The sequence below is a fragment of the Phymastichus coffea genome, unplaced genomic scaffold (genome assembly GCF_024137745.1).
Source record: "Phymastichus coffea isolate CEN01 unplaced genomic scaffold, Cenicafe_Pcof_1.1 PCOF00008, whole genome shotgun sequence".
Classification (NCBI taxonomy): domain Eukaryota; kingdom Metazoa; phylum Arthropoda; class Insecta; order Hymenoptera; family Eulophidae; genus Phymastichus; species Phymastichus coffea.
The window spans coordinates 9,230,865-9,249,631 of NW_026706819.1; the positions used below are offsets into that span (position 1 = coordinate 9,230,865).

General features: G+C 41.0%; 1 long non-coding RNA gene across 1 annotated transcript in view; it reads left to right on the forward strand.

Moving 5' to 3' along the window:
- LOC131669945 (uncharacterized) overlaps nt 1-18,767 on the forward strand; it is a 132,195-nt gene that overhangs the window by 103,708 nt on the left and 9,720 nt on the right. Inside the window, exon 3 of the long non-coding RNA XR_009302410.1 lies at nt 2,495-2,661. This is a non-coding gene — a long non-coding RNA (uncharacterized LOC131669945). The remainder of the gene's footprint in view (nt 1-2,494; nt 2,662-18,767) is intronic.

Below are 18,767 nucleotides of genomic sequence, written 5' to 3' on the forward strand. Positions count from 1 at the left end.
AGTCTATCTCACTCGCACCCGCTCAATCTATCTCGCTCGCTCCCGCTCAGTCTGTATCGGCGCTTAAAAATGACTTCGCTGCCGATCTCTGGAGTGCCTCCTGGATCGCTCCCTCTCGGTCGTGTGTCACGTGTATACACCCGAATGATCGCCAGTGATCAGTAGCAATGTGTGTGGCACTCTGGGTGTCATCGATAGTACACAGCAGTCTCGCATAACTGATCGCCTGCTACCATTTCAACCACGATTTCCTGGTTGCCCCAGGTGTGACAGCTTACGCAGAGTGTCTGTGGATTTCACTCGTGTACATTTTTGTTGCATTTTTCCGTCGGTTTTTCCCTGTGCTTTTTTCCAGTCGTCAACACGTGGTCGGAGGTATGTTTGTGCGTGCGCTCCGTTTTTCTCTCATCCGTCGGATCGCGCTGTTTTACTTGTTGCATCACTTTCCCGGGCATGGGTGGGCAAATTTGAAAATAAAGTAGGATTTTAATTAGGGCGGGAGTAGGGTAATTTTTTTCGGCTGGTTATGGGTTGGCAAGGGACGGGGATGGCTTCTCTGTGGTGTTGTAAGTAGTTCAACAATCTCAGGCAAAACCTTGTAATGCACCGCATTACACAATTCTTTGCAGAAATACCTTTCAATCAGTTCATTTTAGAACTGCTTTCAAATGAGTTTTTTTCAGAACTATTTTACAATCAGTTCTTTTCAAAATTGCTATCAAATGAATTCTTTTCAGAACTATTTTATAATCAGTTTTTTTTAGAACTATGTTAAATCAGCTTTTTTCAAAATTCCTTTTCCATCAGTTCTTAGCAGATCTAATTTTCTATCAGTTCTTTAAAGAAGTACTTTTCATTCAGGTTTTTTCAATAGTTCATTTCAGAACTGCTCTTAAATGCATTCTTTTAGTAACAATCTTTCAATAAGTTCTTTCCAGAACTATTTTTCAATCAGTTCTTTTCAAATCTGCTTTCAAAAGTTCTGTTTAGAATTTTATTACAATCAGTTCTCTTGAGAAATGCTGTTGAATGAGTCCTTTCCAGTCTACTTTTCAATCAGTTTTTTCAGAACTACCTTCAAATCAGTATTTTTCAGAACTATTTTGCAATATTTTATTTTCAGAACTACTTTTCCATGAGTCCTTTTCAGAACTACCTTCCAAACATTTTTTTCAGAAGTACTGTTAAATCAGTCGTTTTCAGAGCTGTTTTTAAATGAGTTCTTTGCAGAAAATAGGGAGTCTATGATGTTCCGCATAACCAGGATCCATTGAGGCTATCGGAGCGGTTTTTCCAAACTGCTTTGCAGCAATTTGGTACCCCAGGCCCCAAGGATTCCTGTTGATGTTCTCTTTCAGTTCTCCCATACACCTTCTTCTGCTCTTTTTAATGGCTCTCACCAGATTTTCCCGACCCGCTTTATACAGCGCCTCTACCTCGATATCTCGATGTCTAGTCCTCATCGACCTTCATCTGTAGCGGTGGCATTCCGCCCGTAGCTCCGCAATATCCGGCGTTCACCAGTACATCGGCCGCCTAACGGGTCCTGCAGATCTCCGAGGCATACACGGGTCACACCAGTCCGTGATGTTGCGCATATTTCGCGTGATTAGAAGTTCTATCGCCTCTTTGTTGTCCAGTAGCGCTATGTCTGCCGATGGTGGTGCAGATTCAAGGGCCTCACGCAGCGCTACTCTCTCAAGCTTCGTCACGCATCATCCCCTGACCACTTTCCCACCTGCATCCGGCAGTTGAACACTTCTCTTCTCCACTACAAATCTCACACATTAGTGATCATTCGACGTATAATCTTCCAAGATCCGTCAGTCCTGGACTAAGTTCGATGCCAGTGTGACGTCGATTATTGATCCCTTCGTCCCTTCACGGCGAAATGTTGTGATATCTCCGTTATTGATACATAGAGGTCGAGTCTCGCGGCCATTTTCAAGATTTCCCTTCCCCAAGTGTCGGTCTTATCGGTTTCCCATTCGGTGGCCTCGACGTTGACGTCTCTTGCCACAACTAATTCATCCCTAAGACCCCCGATGGTATCCTCGAGAGAAGCGGACGTCTTCTTGAAGACAGCCATCGAGATATTCGGTGACCGGTAGCAGCTAATCCAAACCCTTTGACTACACTTAATCCAGATAAAGTCTTCCTCAGTCCCATGACCAGTAATCACGAGCTTGCCTCTGTTTTGGATCTTGATGGCTGTTGTTCCAGTGTTGTCCCGAAACCACCCCCATTCTAGCACATAGTAGCCAATAATAATTTTCTTTGATTTTGAAGCATTTAAGTCCAATCTGTTTCAAGAAATTCATTGAGCAACTGCATTGGCTTTAATTTGTACTATTTCAACCGTATTATAGAGATCATTGTAAGCAAAAATACTTGTGTATTATCGACATAAACAAGATATTCATATTTACATATATTCATATTTGTATTACTGATATCGATATTCATGGATATTAATATTCATATTTGATGTCAGATTAAGGTGACCTGTCGTCCATCGATGAACAATAGTGCGACTGCTGAGCAACCTATGGTTCTAATAGTCGATCGGAGAGATTCATCGCTAAACGAACGAGCATTTGTGCCTGCCCACATCAGTTGAGTACTTCTTCGCCGCCTCATCCGATCACCGTTATAGTCGTAGTACGTATTTCCGGATAATCATTTTTGTTTCTTTTGCTTTTTGTATTTTCTTTTGAAATAAAGAAATCTATGAATACATCACATCAGAACTGTTCTCAATAGTAGGAATTAAATAGTCGATCAAAATGGCTAGTTGGCTTTTCACTAATTGAAGATATCGAGTAAAAACTTATTTGAAAGAACTATCTTCTGTGTATTGTAACGGTCCAGTCTGATTTGTCCCTTTTTTCCCTCTGCAAAATAGCAACCCGTCGTGCACGAGACAATCAAAGAAAAGCGGTAATTGAGCGAAGGCGCTTTTCTCACATATATGCAAATGTGTTAGAGCAACTTAGCGAAAATATTACCATATAAGGAGCGTGACGTCAAGACCGTGGGAAATTTATTGTTTACAATGGAAAATCGACAATTATAAAGTTTTTCAAATGCACAAAAGCATTTTTTTAGTCAATTTTGATGCGCTCATCTTGAATTTCATGTTGTTATAATTGTCAAGTCTGTATTTATTGGTTTAATTTAATTTACAAGTTAATAGTGTTAGTTATTTTGCAATAAATAATTATATTGTTAATTCGAATATGCGATTACGTCCGCGACGTATTGAAACAGAGAAGCAAGAATTTGACACTTTGGTAACTGATTATTCACTGAATGATTTTATTTAAACAATTAAAATTGTGTTGTTAGATAGCGAGTCGATTGTACATATCTGTAAAATTAATGACAATGATTGTCACTAATTTGCTGATTTTTAAATGGCTAAAAAAGAAATTGGCAAATTCGTTGTTTAATTATTATTCGAAATTGGAGAGCTATATTAATCGTTTTTAATTTGAATAATGTTCTAAGCACAAGCGATTTTTTATGTAAAAATTTTCCGAAAATTTATTGTAAAATTGCGTTATTTGATTATCAAATTGTATTACTTATAACTCTGAAAGGCGATTTTTCCTCAAGAAACGATTTATGTTAAAAAACTCGTTATTTCATATTTAATTTTTTAAATCATAAAATTGCAAATTCGATCGAGCCATTTTGCGACAAAACATGTGCAAAATTTGTATCAATTTCAAAAATAGCGTTGCAGGGGCTACCAAGCGTAGAAAGGAGCCGATTTCGCAAGTATAAATTCGCTCGTCGCTGCGACAAGAGAATTCACTATCCCACCTTGCTTAGCAGCGCGAGCATTGATTAGAAATAAAGGCTCAGCAATCTCCTGAGACTAATTTCTTTATTCAGTGGTTAGCCTGCTAATTCCTCTCCTTTTGATACCTAAGCGCTCAACTCATAAGACTATCTCTCTTATGAAAAAAAAGTAGCCTTAGAGATCTCCTTCCTTCAAATTTATGAATTGTTGAGAATTTAGATTGAGTATTGGTTGCAGCGCTGTCGGGTCTCTTCCCGATAGTTGCAATTACGCTCAATTGTATTTCAAGACGGTTCATTGAGATAGAAAACTTTGCGTTTACTACTCGACAAATTTTGATATTTCATTTCTAGTAGAATATAACGTGTCAACTTCTTGCTACTCTCGGAAACGGGATTACAAACGCGACAAAAAGAGTCCGAACTATTATTTTGATAACGCGAGATAGACTCAAACGTTACAGTAGGTATCTAGTTAATTTTCTAACGAAATCTTCATAGAAAACGTACCTGCTGGAAACATATTTTGTGTAATGTTGTAAAATATCGGAAGAAATTGTGAAGAATTCTAAAGCATTGTAAATAATCGTAAAAGTTTATGCTCAATTGTGTTAAATTATCGATTTTCTTTCAATAATTTTTAATAAATGTCCACAATTTTTTTAATTTTAGACTTCAATTTTCCTCATTTTTCTCAAGAATTTTTCGTAGAATATCAAGAGACATAAGGTACTTAGGAAACGTTTGATGCAAGTACCCATGTATGATTGTAGTAAAAGTCATATCAGAAATAGCGCAAAATGAAAATGTGCTAGATGATAGCCTAAAAAGTTAATATGACTGTTAGCTAAATGAAGAAAAGAAGCCTGATAGAGAATATACAGTTATTATCTAAGGTTGTGAAAGCGACTACCTTACTATCAAACGTTTTTGAATAATAACCGTGCGTTCGATTTTTCTACATCCATATATTATAGGATCTTCAATATGTTATAAGGAGATATTTTGATATTATTTTATGTAATTTCAACGAAGGTTACATCCTTTTTCATCATTTATAGTAACTCAAATTTGGATATGTCTAAATTACTTTTCTTTTTTTTCCATCGTTGTCAGATCAAATCACAATTCTTGTTTGTTTTCGTATTTTGTTTATATAGTCAGTATATCTATAACTATGGTTTAAGATTAGTATATCTGTACACATCATTTAATACTTAGTAAATCTATATATTTAATTAAATAAATATAAATAAAACAACATTCCTATGGTATATATCTGTGTGTGTGTGTGTGTTTTTTTTTTTTTTTTGAAGAGAGTTGGAGAATGCTTTATGCACGTAACGGCCTTCCGGCTCGTCCTGTGTGGGAATCCCTAAGCATGGTATACCCACTAAACTCCCATCTCTCTATGTCCTGCCTGTATCCCCCGCGGGAACCGCCGCTAGGCATTACTTCGCGGGGAGGCTTCTGCTATATTAGCCTTGTCTTCTTCATTACCTTTCGGCTGTGTCGTTTTCTTCGATCTTCATCGTCTTCGGCTATGTTAGCCTCGTCTTCTTCTTACGGCATCGATTTACACTTCTTCTTCCAACGGCATCGTCCGGTCGTCTTCTTCTATCGGCATCGTCCGGTCATCCTCTGGACAGACTCTACCTCGACACCTACGTTTCTCTGCATCGGGTGAGAGAGTCTGGGCTCAACCCAATGTCCTTTGCTCTCCCGCAAAGGGAGGGGAGCACTTTGGATAGGCTGGCGCCTTGTTATCCTATGGATTTAGGTGACCCCAGAGCCTACGTTCCTCTGCATCGGATGGGGTAATCGCGCTCTACCAACTACTCTGTGGTAGTTTAGGAGTGCTTTTTAGTCCCATAGTCTGGCATCTCGCTCTATCTATGCATGATAGAACTGTCGCGTCTTCTCTCTTCCTCCTTTCTTACTTCGGTCAGCCGGTTTACCACTGACGTGGCAAAGGTCACTACCGTTTCCTATCCCTCTAGCGAGTCGAGCAGGCAAGCTCCGAGCCCTTCGGGACTCATTGGATCATTCCACTCCGTGCGGAAATGCATCCGCTCTTCAGCGAAGCGGGGACACACAAATAAGACATGTTCTACGTCCTCGTCATTGCCTGGACAGGCTGGGCATTCGGCACTCGCATATACACCGATGTGTTGGAGATAAATGCGGAAGCAGCCATGACCGGTGAGCACCTGTGTTAGTTGGAAGGTGAGGTGTCCGTGGCGCCTGCCTGTCCACTTGTCAATGTTCGGGATGATGCGATGAGTCCAGCGACCTTTCACTGCGTTGTCCCATTTTCTCTGCCATTCTCGCATTAAATTTTGCTGTGGACATGTCTATCAGCATTGTTCTCTTCGTTACGACCTCCTTCACGGTATATTTCTGCTCTGTCGCATGCTAGTAGGTCGATAGGCGCTATTCCAGAGATTACCGAGACTGCTATGTCCGATACAGTTCGGTATGCACGGGCAACTCGTAGCGCTGCTACTCTGCAGGCTCTTCGACACGTCCCGCCGTAGCTTGCATTATTTCTTAGCGCATCCGCCCATATAGGAGCTCCGTAGAGAATTACCGAGCTTACGACCGACGATAGGAGGGTTCTGCGTGGTTGCTTTGGCCCCCCGACGTTTGGCATGATACCTGCCAACGCTCTAGCAACATTAGTGGCTTTGACACCTGTTTTCGAGAGGTGTTCCTTAAACGATAGCCGCGCATCTAGTATAACTCCCAAGTACCTCATCGTGTCAGTCGACTGTACTCGCTTATTTTCCACCGTGAATGTGGCGTACTTCCGAGCTTTCGTGCGGGAGATGAGCACCGCTTCCGTCTTTTCCGCAGCGAGACTGAGCCCATGCCCTTTTAGCCATCGAGCCACCACCTCGATGGAGACGTTTCCTATATATTCTATCTCCTCAACGCTCTTTGCCGTGACCACTAGTGCTACATCATCGGCAAAAGCTATTATCTCTATTCCCCTTGGCAACTACTGTCTTATTAGTCCGTCATATAGGACATTCCATAGCAAGGGGCCAAGCACCGATCCCTGCGGCACTCCTCCCGTGATGTTGTATGAGTGTGTGCCATCGTCGGTGTTATAGTGCAGGATTCGGTTGCTTAAGTAGCTCGATAGGGCTCTACGCAAATACAGCGGCACCCTCAGTCCTTCCATGGCTGTCATAATGATGTCCCATCTTGCCGAGTTGAACGCATTTCGGATGTCTAATGCGATCACAGCGCACATGCGTCTTGCGCTCCGTCCTCCGCTAATGGCATCTTTGGCCAGGTCCACAACTCGACCAATAGCGCCTAAGGTTGAACGGCCTTTTCTGAAGCCGAACTGGTTTCCAGACAGGTCCCGCTTCGGCTATAGCTGCCTCCAATCTGGCATGGATTACTCTTTCCAGCAGTTTTCCTATAATGTCTAACATGCATAGTGGTCTGTAGGACGAAGGCTGCTCGGGAGGCTTATTTCCCTTGGGTAGCAGCACTTATTTCCCTTCTCGCAGGCACGCACTAAATGTATAGCGGATTATTTCCGGGGCATTCAGTGCTGCCGTCTTGATGGCAATTCCCGGTATCCCATCCGGCCCTGGCGCTTTCCGGGTTCGAATTTTCTTCGCGGCTACTATCAGTTCTGCTTGGGTTACTTCTGTAAACTCGATTTCATCGTCTCTTTCCATTAGGCCTGTTTGTTCTGGTCTCTCCCGATGTCTTGGGAACAGATGTCGCACTACTCTGTCGAGGAATAATGGGCAAGATGGTGGTGCGCCACTCCTGGGCTTGATCTTGCGCATGACCGTTTTATACGACCAGCCCCAGGGGTCCTTATCTACTTCCTCGCAGAAGTCTCGCCAACACTGTCTCTTAGCTGCTTTGATGGTGACCTTGAGCAGTGATCTTAGCTCTTCAAATTTTTCGGTCAGAGCTCGGAAGTTGGGCTTGTTCCTTGCTCTTTGATGGCGCCTTCTGGCTGTAAGACATTTATGCCTCAGGCTTGCGATGTCTTCATTCCACCAGTAAACCGGTAATCTACCCCTTGCGTTGCTCTTGACAGCCATGGATGCATCACATGCAGTGTTGAGAGCTCGTGTGAGACCCTGCGCCTTTTCCTCCGTGGTTCCGGATACTGATATTCCTTCAAGGGAGTAGAGAAATGATTCTCTGTCGAAGGTATTTGGTGCCCATCTTCTCTTGTTTTCCGTTGTCCTGGTGGATACCGCTTTTTTGATCAACTGGAGCCGGTACGTTATGGCTTGATGGTCACTGCCCGTGTACCGATCGCTGACTCTCCAGTTGAGCTCCTCCGTCAATAGTTTGGCATCTATGAAGGTAACATCCACTATGGACAATTTCCTCGCCTTGGAATAGGTCGGGGTCGTTCCTCTATTGGCTACCTCGAGCTCCAATGCTCCAAACGCCTCTAGAAGTGCATGCCCGCGAGCATTTGTTTTCGCGCTTCTCCAGTTTACGGCCCATGCATTAAAATCGCCTGCAATGACCACCGGTAGGCGTGATGTCATTGCGCTGGTAACAATATCATCCAGGGATTTCTTAAACTCGCTTATCTCTTCGCTAGGTGGGAGATAGCAACTATATATACGCATGCCAGCCACTTCTATCCACGTAAAGTTTGAGGTTGGATCAGTCATCCTTGCCGATACGTGTAGGTGTCCGCATACCCAGACAGCCGCCCTACCAGTCGCATCTTTCACCCAGTTCGGCTCATCGAGATCACGGTACTTTTCGCTAACTATGACGATGTCGGCCTTTTCCTCCCTTACCAACTGGTGCAGCAGGTCCTGAGCCGCTGCACAGTGGTTGAGGTTGATTTGGAGGACTTTAGTCATTTTTAGCGTGAGATCCATCCGTCTTTGCGTCCGTGCAGTCCGCTGCCTTATGCCCCTCCTTTCTGCACCTGAAACACTGCTTGGAGCGGTCTTCATCGCTTTTGCAGTCCTTTGCGATGTGACCATTCTCCAAGCACCGGTAGCATATTTGTGTCGGTGTGTAAGGCTGAACTCTACAGTTCACCCATCCTATTCTCAGCTTCCCGTTTTCAAGTAGCTTTCTGGCCGCTGCTACCGGGAGCTGGATATGTGCCGCTTGTGTGCCGTTGTACAGTCCTCTGATTTTTATGCTGCTACTTGCAGCTGCCTCTGGTCCGATAACTGCAGCTACAGCTTCTATTACTTCCTCAGGTGTGGTTGTCTCATCCATGTCTTTGATCCTGAGGGTTTCTTTATCGGTCATCAGGTGGACTTCTGCTGACTCCTCAAGTGTGGCCAGGACCATCTCTTCTATGTTTGGGGACCTGGTTCCCGGATTCCCCAGTTCGAGGAGTAGTTCTCCTGCTCTAGTACGCCGTATTCGGGTGACTCATTCTCCTTCAAGTTGGGTGCTGCCTTGACCTTCCTCAAGATGTCGGCATACGAAGTCTCGCCCAGTGCTTGATCTTAATAGCTTCTGGGCGAGGCTTTCTGCTCGTGGTCTTAGTGGTTTTACCCTCTTTAGTGCCTTCTTTTTTATTGGTCTCTTTTCTCTTCTCTTTTTTCTTCTTGGCTTTGCCCTTTCTTCTTACCTCTTTCCATTCGGAGGCTTTTTTCTCGGCAATCTCCTTTCTTTCTTCGCTCTCCCTTGTGAGCAGGGTTTTTTCCTGGTCGCTTTTGGCCTTCTTCGTTGCTGGCGGGATCGTCGGCGATTGCGTCTCTAAATTTCCACGCTTTTTCGCTTTTTCTCTAAAGATGGGCGATGTTTGGGTCTCATCGTCCCTTACCGTCAGGTTTTCTGTACTTCTTTTGGCCCCCTGGCAGGAGAGCACGCGCAGCTTCGCGTACTCCTCTATCATACAGTCTGCCGTACTGGCCATGGTCTTCAGTTCTGCGTGGAGGTTCTTCTTTTCTAGAATAAACTCCACCAGCTTTTTGACCTTTCTCTCCAGGCTCTTGAAGCATTTATCAGCTTCACTGCGGTCTTTTTCTTTTTGATTTGATTGATTATTCTTCATGTTAGTCCCACGAGTAGCTAGGGAAGTTGTCGTCGATCCCACGCAGAGCCCCGCCTGCGTGGGACAAGGCTAGATACGAGGGAGTTTCGCCAGGTGCTCCCAGGGCTCCGTTTGGGACTCTCTGTTACTCCCGAGAGCCAACCAGGCTACATCGGCACGGGTCGCTTCACACCTTCAGCTTGGGGGGTCCGTTACCTTGGACGGGGACCCTTTAACAGGGTGCTATCATCCGGGCCAGATGAGCCTTGGTTTTTTAACGAGGTTGATACTCCTCCCCCTCCTCCTTCCCTGCTTCTTGAGTAGCAGGGTCCCGGGCTTGGGACTGGCAGTGGCGGAGTTGTGTGTGTGTGTGTGAGTGTGTGTGTGTGTGTGTGTAAAGGAGTGGGTTTCGACTCGTGGAAGAGAGTGGAAGTTAGAGAGGAAAAGTGTTTGAGGAGAGAGATAGAGATGAAAAAGCGTGGAGGCGGAAGATAAGTGGAGTAGAGAGAGAGAGAGAGGCTTGAAGAAGAGCAGGAAAAAGTAGAGAGAGAGGAATAAAGAAAAAAGAAAAGTTGAGGTTAAGAGAAAATTAGGAAGCGGGAAAGGCAGGTAGAGAGGAAAGGCGGTAAGAAGTAAAGGCGGAGACAGAAAAGGTAAGACAGGGAATAAAGGTGAGATCACGAGTAGAATAGAGAGACGATTTAAGGTGTACAGGATAGCGATGAAAAGATTTGCAACAACTGACAAATTTATAGATAACGTTGGAAGGATGGATAAGAAAGGCTCAGAGGAGGAAAAGAAGAAAAGAGTAAATGTGGTGAGGGGGAGAGAAAGCGGAGAGGAGCTGAGGGAGAATATTAGAGGAGAAATGGGACAGGCAAAAAGATACAAGAGTGAAACTGAGGGGAGCGAGATGAAAGGGATGGGCGGGAGAGGGATTGGACAACACGATAAGAGAAGTGGGAAAAAGTAGTGGTACAGAAGATATAATGGAAAAGATACGGGCAGATATAAGGGATTTAATAGAGATATTGGAGCTAGAAATGAGTGAATGGATAGAAATGTTTAAAGAAATGATGGAAAAAATGGAAAGAATGGAGACAGAGGGGAAAAGAAGAGAAGAAAGATAGAAAAAAGAAATAGGAAAAGTTAGTAGATACCAAGAGAGATAGAGAGAAGAAAGAAGGAGAAAGAGGAAAGAAGAAAGGGAAAAAGCAGAACTTAAAGAAAAGAAACTGCAGGAAAAATGGGGAGAGAGGATTAACTAGTTGAAAGAAGAGTGCGTGAAACTAAAGGAAAGTATAGAAGGAGGAAACGAGAAAAAAAGAGGAACAGAAGTAGGTAATAAGGAAGAAATAGTGTATATGAGAGAAAAAATGGATAGAGAAAGTAGGATAAATAATATAATAGTGACAGACTTAGAGGGTGGGTTAAGATAGGAAAAGAAGGGTGAGGCAGAGGACTGGTTAAGAGAGGAACTTGAAATGAAAGGGAAGATAGTGAATCTGAGAAGAATAGGAGGGATAGCGGGGAGGGATGATCGGAGAGAAAGAGAAAAAAAGATGTGACAAATTAGATGCGCTTCATGGGAACAAAAAGAAGGAATTATGAAGAAGAAAATGAAGCTAGAACAGAAAAGGATATACATAGATCAGGACTGGACGTGGAAGCAGAGGAAGATAAGAGAGAAAGTAAGAAGGAAAGCGAGAGAAATAAAAAGTAAAGGTAAAGAGGTAAAGATGTGCCATAACGGTTTGAAGTCAGAGGAAGAAGAATGGTGGTGGAGCGAGAAAGATGGAAAAATGGTAGGAAAAAGGGCGGAACGGTTTCGAAAACAGTAGGGAAAAAAGAGAGAGATAGGAGGGAAGGAAGAGAGAGGCAAGAAAGGCAGTTAAGAACGTTGCGGGGATTAGGAACATGGTGGATGACGACTGGGAATATGTTAGGGAATTCGATATAATAGGGCTAACGGAAACTTGGGTGAAGAGGCAAGGAGCAAAAATTGGGGTGGAGAAGCAACTGAATGGGTATAACATAGAGTGGAGAGACTCAAGAAGGAAAGGAAGAAGGGGGAGGGAAATATTGGGAGGAATAATGGCGGTAAGGGAGAGGAAAGGGATGGGTAAGGTTGAATAGAAGAAAGAAAAAACAAGTGAGGTAATAGCAGGAGAAATAAAGATCGGAGGGAGGAAATACATGATAGCAACGGTATAACTGCAACATGAGAAAAAGGAAAACTATGAATACCTAAGCGAAGAGATAGAGGAGAACAGAGGAAAAACAATAGTTATAGGAGAAGACTTCAACGCAAGAACAGGAAATGAAGGGAGAGAATGGGAGACAGAAGAAAACCTAGAAGAAAAAAGGCCAAGGATAAAGTGTTAAACGCAGAGGGAGAAGAAATGATAAAATGGCTAGGATAAATGGGCTTAGTGATAATGAATGGGAGAAAAGTAGGAGATGAAGTGGGAAAAATAACATATATAGGCGAGAGAGGAATGTCAACGATAGACTACGTAGTAGGTAACGAGGAAGGTGATGAGGCAATAAAAAGGATTTAAATAAAAGAGAGGGTAAAGTCGGACCACTTATCAGTAGAAGTGGAATTGGGAGACAAAATAGCAGAAGAAAGAAATGAAGAGAAAGAAAGAATGATAGACGACTGGAGCGAAGAAGGTATAAGAGAGTATCAGAGATGGGTAGACGCAATAGACGGAACAGAAAAATGGAAAGATATAAAAAAATGGAGTGAGGAACGTAGTCGTAAAAAAGAAGATAAGGGAAAAAAAGGATCAAAAAAATTCAATTCGATTCCTAGTTCCTGATGATTGATACAAGCACCACTGAAAAAAGTTTCATATGCTTTGTTCTCAAACATATTACAAGCCTCCGTCGCTGATTAGCACTAATAGAGCATAAATAGAGCGACGTTAAATAAAAAAAAACTATCCTGCGCATAGTTTCAGAACTATAAAAGCCTGAAGCCCATGACAAGGGGTCTTGATTATAAATATGTATGGCATAGTAGTGGCTGATTTTTAATGAGTCGACAATCTAGTGGTCAAGCATACATCTTTGCGCTACTGATCTCCAGGTAATGTTAGAGTATATATATATATGCATCCACCTCAAAAGGCTCTATAAAACTAATAAGTCTCTACCAAACTAAAAAGACACCACTTATATCCACAGCTGGTTCTATCATTATATCGAGGGTCGTAAGCGGTGAGGTACCGCAGTCCTAGCAATGACTATCTTTGCTGCTCAGTGTCTATGCGGGTGGAGGAGTAAATCCCTCCGTGCGGATTTTCTCAATGTTAGATAACACATTTAAGAACTCTATCTATTTCTGACTAACAATCCCTTATACCACATTTTTGTAATTACTAATGTGAGCTCGAGTTGATGACAGTTTCATTCAGATTGAGAACTTCTCAGTACTGAGAAAAGAGATGCAGAGAGTGACTTTGACCTTGACCATTGACAGGTCAAGGTCAAACTGATATTGGCAGTCATTTTTTTTGAATGAAATTTGTTTTTTTTATCGTTTTAACTTCAAATTTGATATAAGTATTTGTTACAGTGCACTAAATACGAAAAAAATAGAGTAACTGATGCAGAGGATTTCTTTGACCTTGAAAATTGATATTTTGCTATAGCCACTACTTCTACTAAGTCCTATTTTGCCACCTATTGACGACATATGTTATCAAATCAAAATAAATCTGAAACACTTGTTCGAAAAAAAACGTGTTCTAGTTTTGGTACTACCTATTATACTAGCTGTGCTGTAATAGTTTAATTTGCCCTTGAGAAGATCAATATCAAGGATTACTCAAGTATTTTTTACGATTTTTTTTAGATTGTACATATCAAATTTCGCTATAAAAAACATCGAATATTAATGTGTATGAGATGATCCCAAAAGGGATCATCCCCGTCCTCTAAAGGTTAAATATACAAATGAATGAATTCCCAGTTTCGGTAAACACTCAGTTGTTGATGTAACAATCGATATTTTTTCTTCCGATCCTGTAGGGAATTCATATTTCTACAGAAATTATAATAGCATTTATCCATAACCGTTGCGGACTTATTGATTCGCTATGATTGGAGAACCATCGAATCGATAAAATCTAATTTGGAGGAAGATACAGGCAAGTTGATTGCATTTAGCTACTTTTAGTTAGCCACAAATAAACTAATCTTATTGAAGAATGTCTATTCTTTAAAGAAATATATTCCATGGTTTAGATCACAGTTGGAGTAATTGGGCGATAAGCGCTATGCTAGCCATCAACACTGTAAGCATACCGGTACGGCGGCGCTGCTTGATGAGTTTCTTCAACTCAGCAGCGAAGTTGATGCTCACATAAATTAAAAGCATAATAGCTTCCTGTACAAGAAACTTTTAAATGCTTTTTATCATGTAAAAATGTTTTGAAGAAAACTCGAAAACGTGACCCCATGCCAAGGGAAAAAAGAGATCCATGGGTTTACTCTGAGTAAGCTGAATGGTCATTTTACGGGATTATCCATCTCTCGTCAAAAAAATATAGAGAATGCAACGTACGTTATAATGGTAACAAACTAGAATAGTTTCTGCTTTAAACCAATAAGCTTTAATAAAATAATTCTTGCAGTATCAACAAGCAAGTACGGTTTTTGCTTTAAACCGATGAACTTTGATGGCATAGTCTTTGTAATATATAACGGTTTATAAATTTTACTACGTTATAGAGAGGAAATTTCTATGAATTATTATAAGATATCAGTCTTGGCGATACTATGCTCGATTTGCCACCGGATTTATGCAATGGCTCGTACTCGGCCGAGCCTAGTTGTTTGCATCAAAACTACCTCGTGGCCCGCGTAAAGCGTCGTGGGTAGATGTATGAGAAATCGCGAATAATAAATACAAAGGTAATTAGCACAAGAATCAGGCGAGACAAAAGAATGCTTAACCAGTATAACTGCTATTTATGTAGATGAAATTATAAATGGTACAAATATAGAATTATCACAATGCGGTTTAATGAAGCAGCGCAGGGTAAGAGATTAGATTAGGTAGAACCCCGTCTGGCAGTTTGGAAAATGTACATAACAAAATAATAACAAAATTTAAACATGACAAAAGAGGAGATGCAAGGATGAATAGTGACGCATTTAACTATTTGAAGAAGATGAATTACGTGAAACTGTGTAAGTAGTATATACGGTGAGCAGCGAGTTTCCAATGACATTAACAGTTAGTAAAATAAAATATAGTTTAGTTTATTTATTTACAACTTATATGTTACATTACTTTACATCTCTTATATTACTATTTGTGTCTCGTATCCAGTTTGTGTAGTTGATTATGTATGTGTGTGTGTGTGTGTGTATGTGTGCGCGCGTGCGTGTGTGTGTATATGTTGTGTAAATATGTGCCTTTGTAGGTGTGTCTGCAACTCTTGTGGCCTCGTCTTCGACGCCTGCCTGTTCCTCTTTTCTTCTCATTTTTCTTCTGATTACTCTTCTCTTCCTCTTTCTCTCTCCAAGATCTGCCTTTTCCTCTCTTCTGTTTTTCTCTTTCTTGCATATTTTCTTTTGCCTTTTCACCTTTGCCTTTCCTTTGCTTTTGCTCTCATTCTTGCTAATCATTTCCTCTATCTTTCTCGTTATTAAGGCATTGACACCTTTTTCTTGTTTCCTCTTGCTCCCTCTGCCTTTCCTTTCCTCAACCTCACTTATTTTTCCTTAGTATCTTATAATTTGCCTTTTTCTTTCTCTTCTTCGAGTCTTCTTCTTTCCCATTTTGCTCCGTCCTCCAATACTGCTTTCTCTCGCTTATGTAGTTGCTGTTACTTGTGTCTTGTGTGTGTGTGTGTGTGCATGAGTATGTTTATTATTGCGCGTATGTTTGTGTTTTGTGTGTGTGTGTGTGTGTGTGTATGTGTGTGTGTGTGTCGATGTGTCTGCGAGTCTTGCTTCTCTGTCTTCTGGTTCCGTCTCTCCTTAGGGTCTTGTAGCTTCGTCTTCTTGCTTTTCTTTTTCTTTCTTCTCTTCATTTCTTCTTCTATTCCATTTAACTCCATCATCCACGCTATGTTTTCTTTGCTTCCTATTATTATTTTCTCCCATTCTTCCCCTTCCTATCTGCTTTATTCACATTTTTCTACTATGTGCTTCCAATTTTCTTCCTCTTTCATACACATTCTGCATCTCTTATTTTCTTCTTTTTCCCAATACTTGCTTCCTCTCGTTTCATTACCTAGCCTAAACCTTTCCCTTATTTGCAGGCCTTTTATTCTTCCCTCTCCTTGAATTTCCTTTAACCTATACCTTTTCATTTCTTCTTTCAGCTCTTTCCACTCGTTTATGTATCTTGATTTTTCTAGCTTTTCTTCTAGTTCTTTTTCATCTTTTTTCTTCAGCTCATCTCTTATTTCTTCGCAAAACTCTTCCCTCATTTCATCTCCCTCTTCTCTCTCTCTGTAAATTTTACTTTTTTCCAGCCTTTCCTCTCTCTCTCCTCCTTCTTACCCTTTTTATCTTTTTCATTTCTTTCCCTTTTCTTTAGTTCTCTCCATGCTTCTTTTCTTATTGAGCCATCTATTTCTTCTCTTATTTTGTTTTCATACTTCATTGCTCTTTCTAATGCTGTTTCTTTCATTTCTTGTCTTCCTGTTTCCCATCGTATTAGGTAACTTGGCGTGTTTCTATCTAATCCTAAAACCCACTTTATGTATTTTAGTTGTAGTCTTTCTATTTCATCATATCTCTTCCATCCCCAGATTTCTGCTCCATACATAATCACGCTTTTCGCCAGAGCATCGAACAGGTTCATCCTTAGCTCCCAGTTTTCTCTAAATAGCTTTTCTCCTAGCCTCCATAACTTTCCGTGTCCCATATTTATTTTCCCTTCTACCTTCTTTATCTGCTTTTTGTTTCCGTTATTTCTGCTTATAACATATCCTAAGTAGTTGTACTCTTTCACCATCTCTATCTTCTCATCTTCCCATTCGAATTCTTCTTCCTTCCACCTTCCTCCTCCTCTCCTGCATTTCATCATCTTTGATTTTCCTACATTTAACTCTAATCCCCTTTCTTCCAGGTATCTTTTTAGTTTTTTCAGCATTACTTTCATTCCACTTTCACTCTTTGCCATCATCACTATATCATCTGCGTATCCTAATGTCCATATTTTCTTCCTTCCTATCACTATCCCTCCTTCCTGCACCTGCTTGATCTTTCCTTCCATGTCGGCGAAGGCAAGATTAAATAGCGTGGTGCTCAAAGGGCACCCTTGCCTTACGCCTTTGAAAGTCTCAAACTCCCCAATTATTTCTCCTCCAACTTTTACTTTACTCCCTGTTTTCTTGTATATTTCTTCTATTCTTTTCCTAATTTTTCTATTTATCCCTTTCTCTTTCATTGTTTCCCATATTTTCTTCCTCTTTATTTTATCAAAAGCGGCCTTCATGTCTGCAAAGAATACGAACAGTTTTCCTCCTTTTTCCCTTATTTCCTTCCCTATTATTGTTTTTAATATAAATATCGCGTCCATTGTTCCTCGTTTCTTCCTAAATCCCATCTGTGTATCACTTAGCGTTTCTTTAGCTTCTAGTTCTCTTTCCAGCTTTTTTCTCAGTATTTCCGCATATATTTTATATCCCGTGTCCATCAGCGTTATTCCTCTATAGTTTCCTACTTCTTCTTTCCTCCCTTTCTTATATATTGGTACTATTATTCCCTTTCTCCATTCTTCCGCATATCCTTCTCCGTTCGATATTCCATTTAAGCATTTTGTCATATCTTTTATCAAGCCTTCCGTGCCTTCCACCCAAGCTTCATTTGCTATACCATCTTCTCCTGTCGCCTTTTTCTTTTTCATTTTTCTTATTACCTCTTTTACTTCTCTTTCTTTGATTTCTTCACCATCCTCTCCTTCGCTGTCTTCGGTTTCTTCCCCTTTACTTTCTTCCTGTTCTTTCTCTCCCAGTTGTTCCTTGAAGTGCTTTATCCATTCTTCTTTTCCTATATTTTCATCTAATCCAATTCTTTTCTTCCTATTGCTATTCACTTTATCCCAGAATTTTCTTCTCGTCTTATCTGTTCTTATTTCTACTGCCAATCTTTTCCCTTCCTCTTCTTTTGCTTTTTTCATTTCCTCTCTGTATTCTTTCTTTGCTTCTAAATATTTGCTTCTGTCTCCTTCCTCCTTTCTTACCTTTAAATAAATAAATTAATTTACCTTTAGTTAAATAAACTCTGCCATCACCCTATCCCTTTTTGCCTTACATTCTTTTCTCCACCAGCTTTTTTTTGATCCTTTTTTTTCCTTATCTTCTTTTTTACAACTGTGTTCTTCACTCTATTTTTTATATCTTTCCATTTATCTGTTCCCTCTATTGCATCTATCCATCTCTGATACTCCCTTATACCTTCTTCACTCCAGTCGTCTATCATTCTTTCTTCCTCTTCTTTTCTTTCTTCCGCTATTTTGTCTCCCAATTCCACCTCTATTGGTAAGTGGTCCGACTTTACCCTTTTCTTTATTTGAACCTTTTTTATCGCCTCATCACCTTCCTCGTTACCTACTACATAGTCTATCGTTGACATTCCTCTCGCTCCTATATATGTTATTTCTCCCTCTTCATCTCCTTTTTTTCTCCCATTCGTTATCACTAAGCCCATTCGTTATCACTAAGCCCATTTCTCCTAGCCATTTTATCATTTCTTCTCCCTCTGCGTTTAACACTTTATCCTTGGCCTTAATTTCTTCTAGTTTTTCTTCTGTCTCCCATTCCCTTCCTTCGGTTCCTGTTCTTGCGTTGAAGTCTCCTCCTATAATTATTGTTTTTCCTCTGTTCTCTTCTATCTCTTCACTTAGGTATTCATAGTTTTCCTTCTTCTCATGTTGCATATACACCGATGCTATCATGTATTCCTTCCTTCCGATCTTTATTTCTCCTAC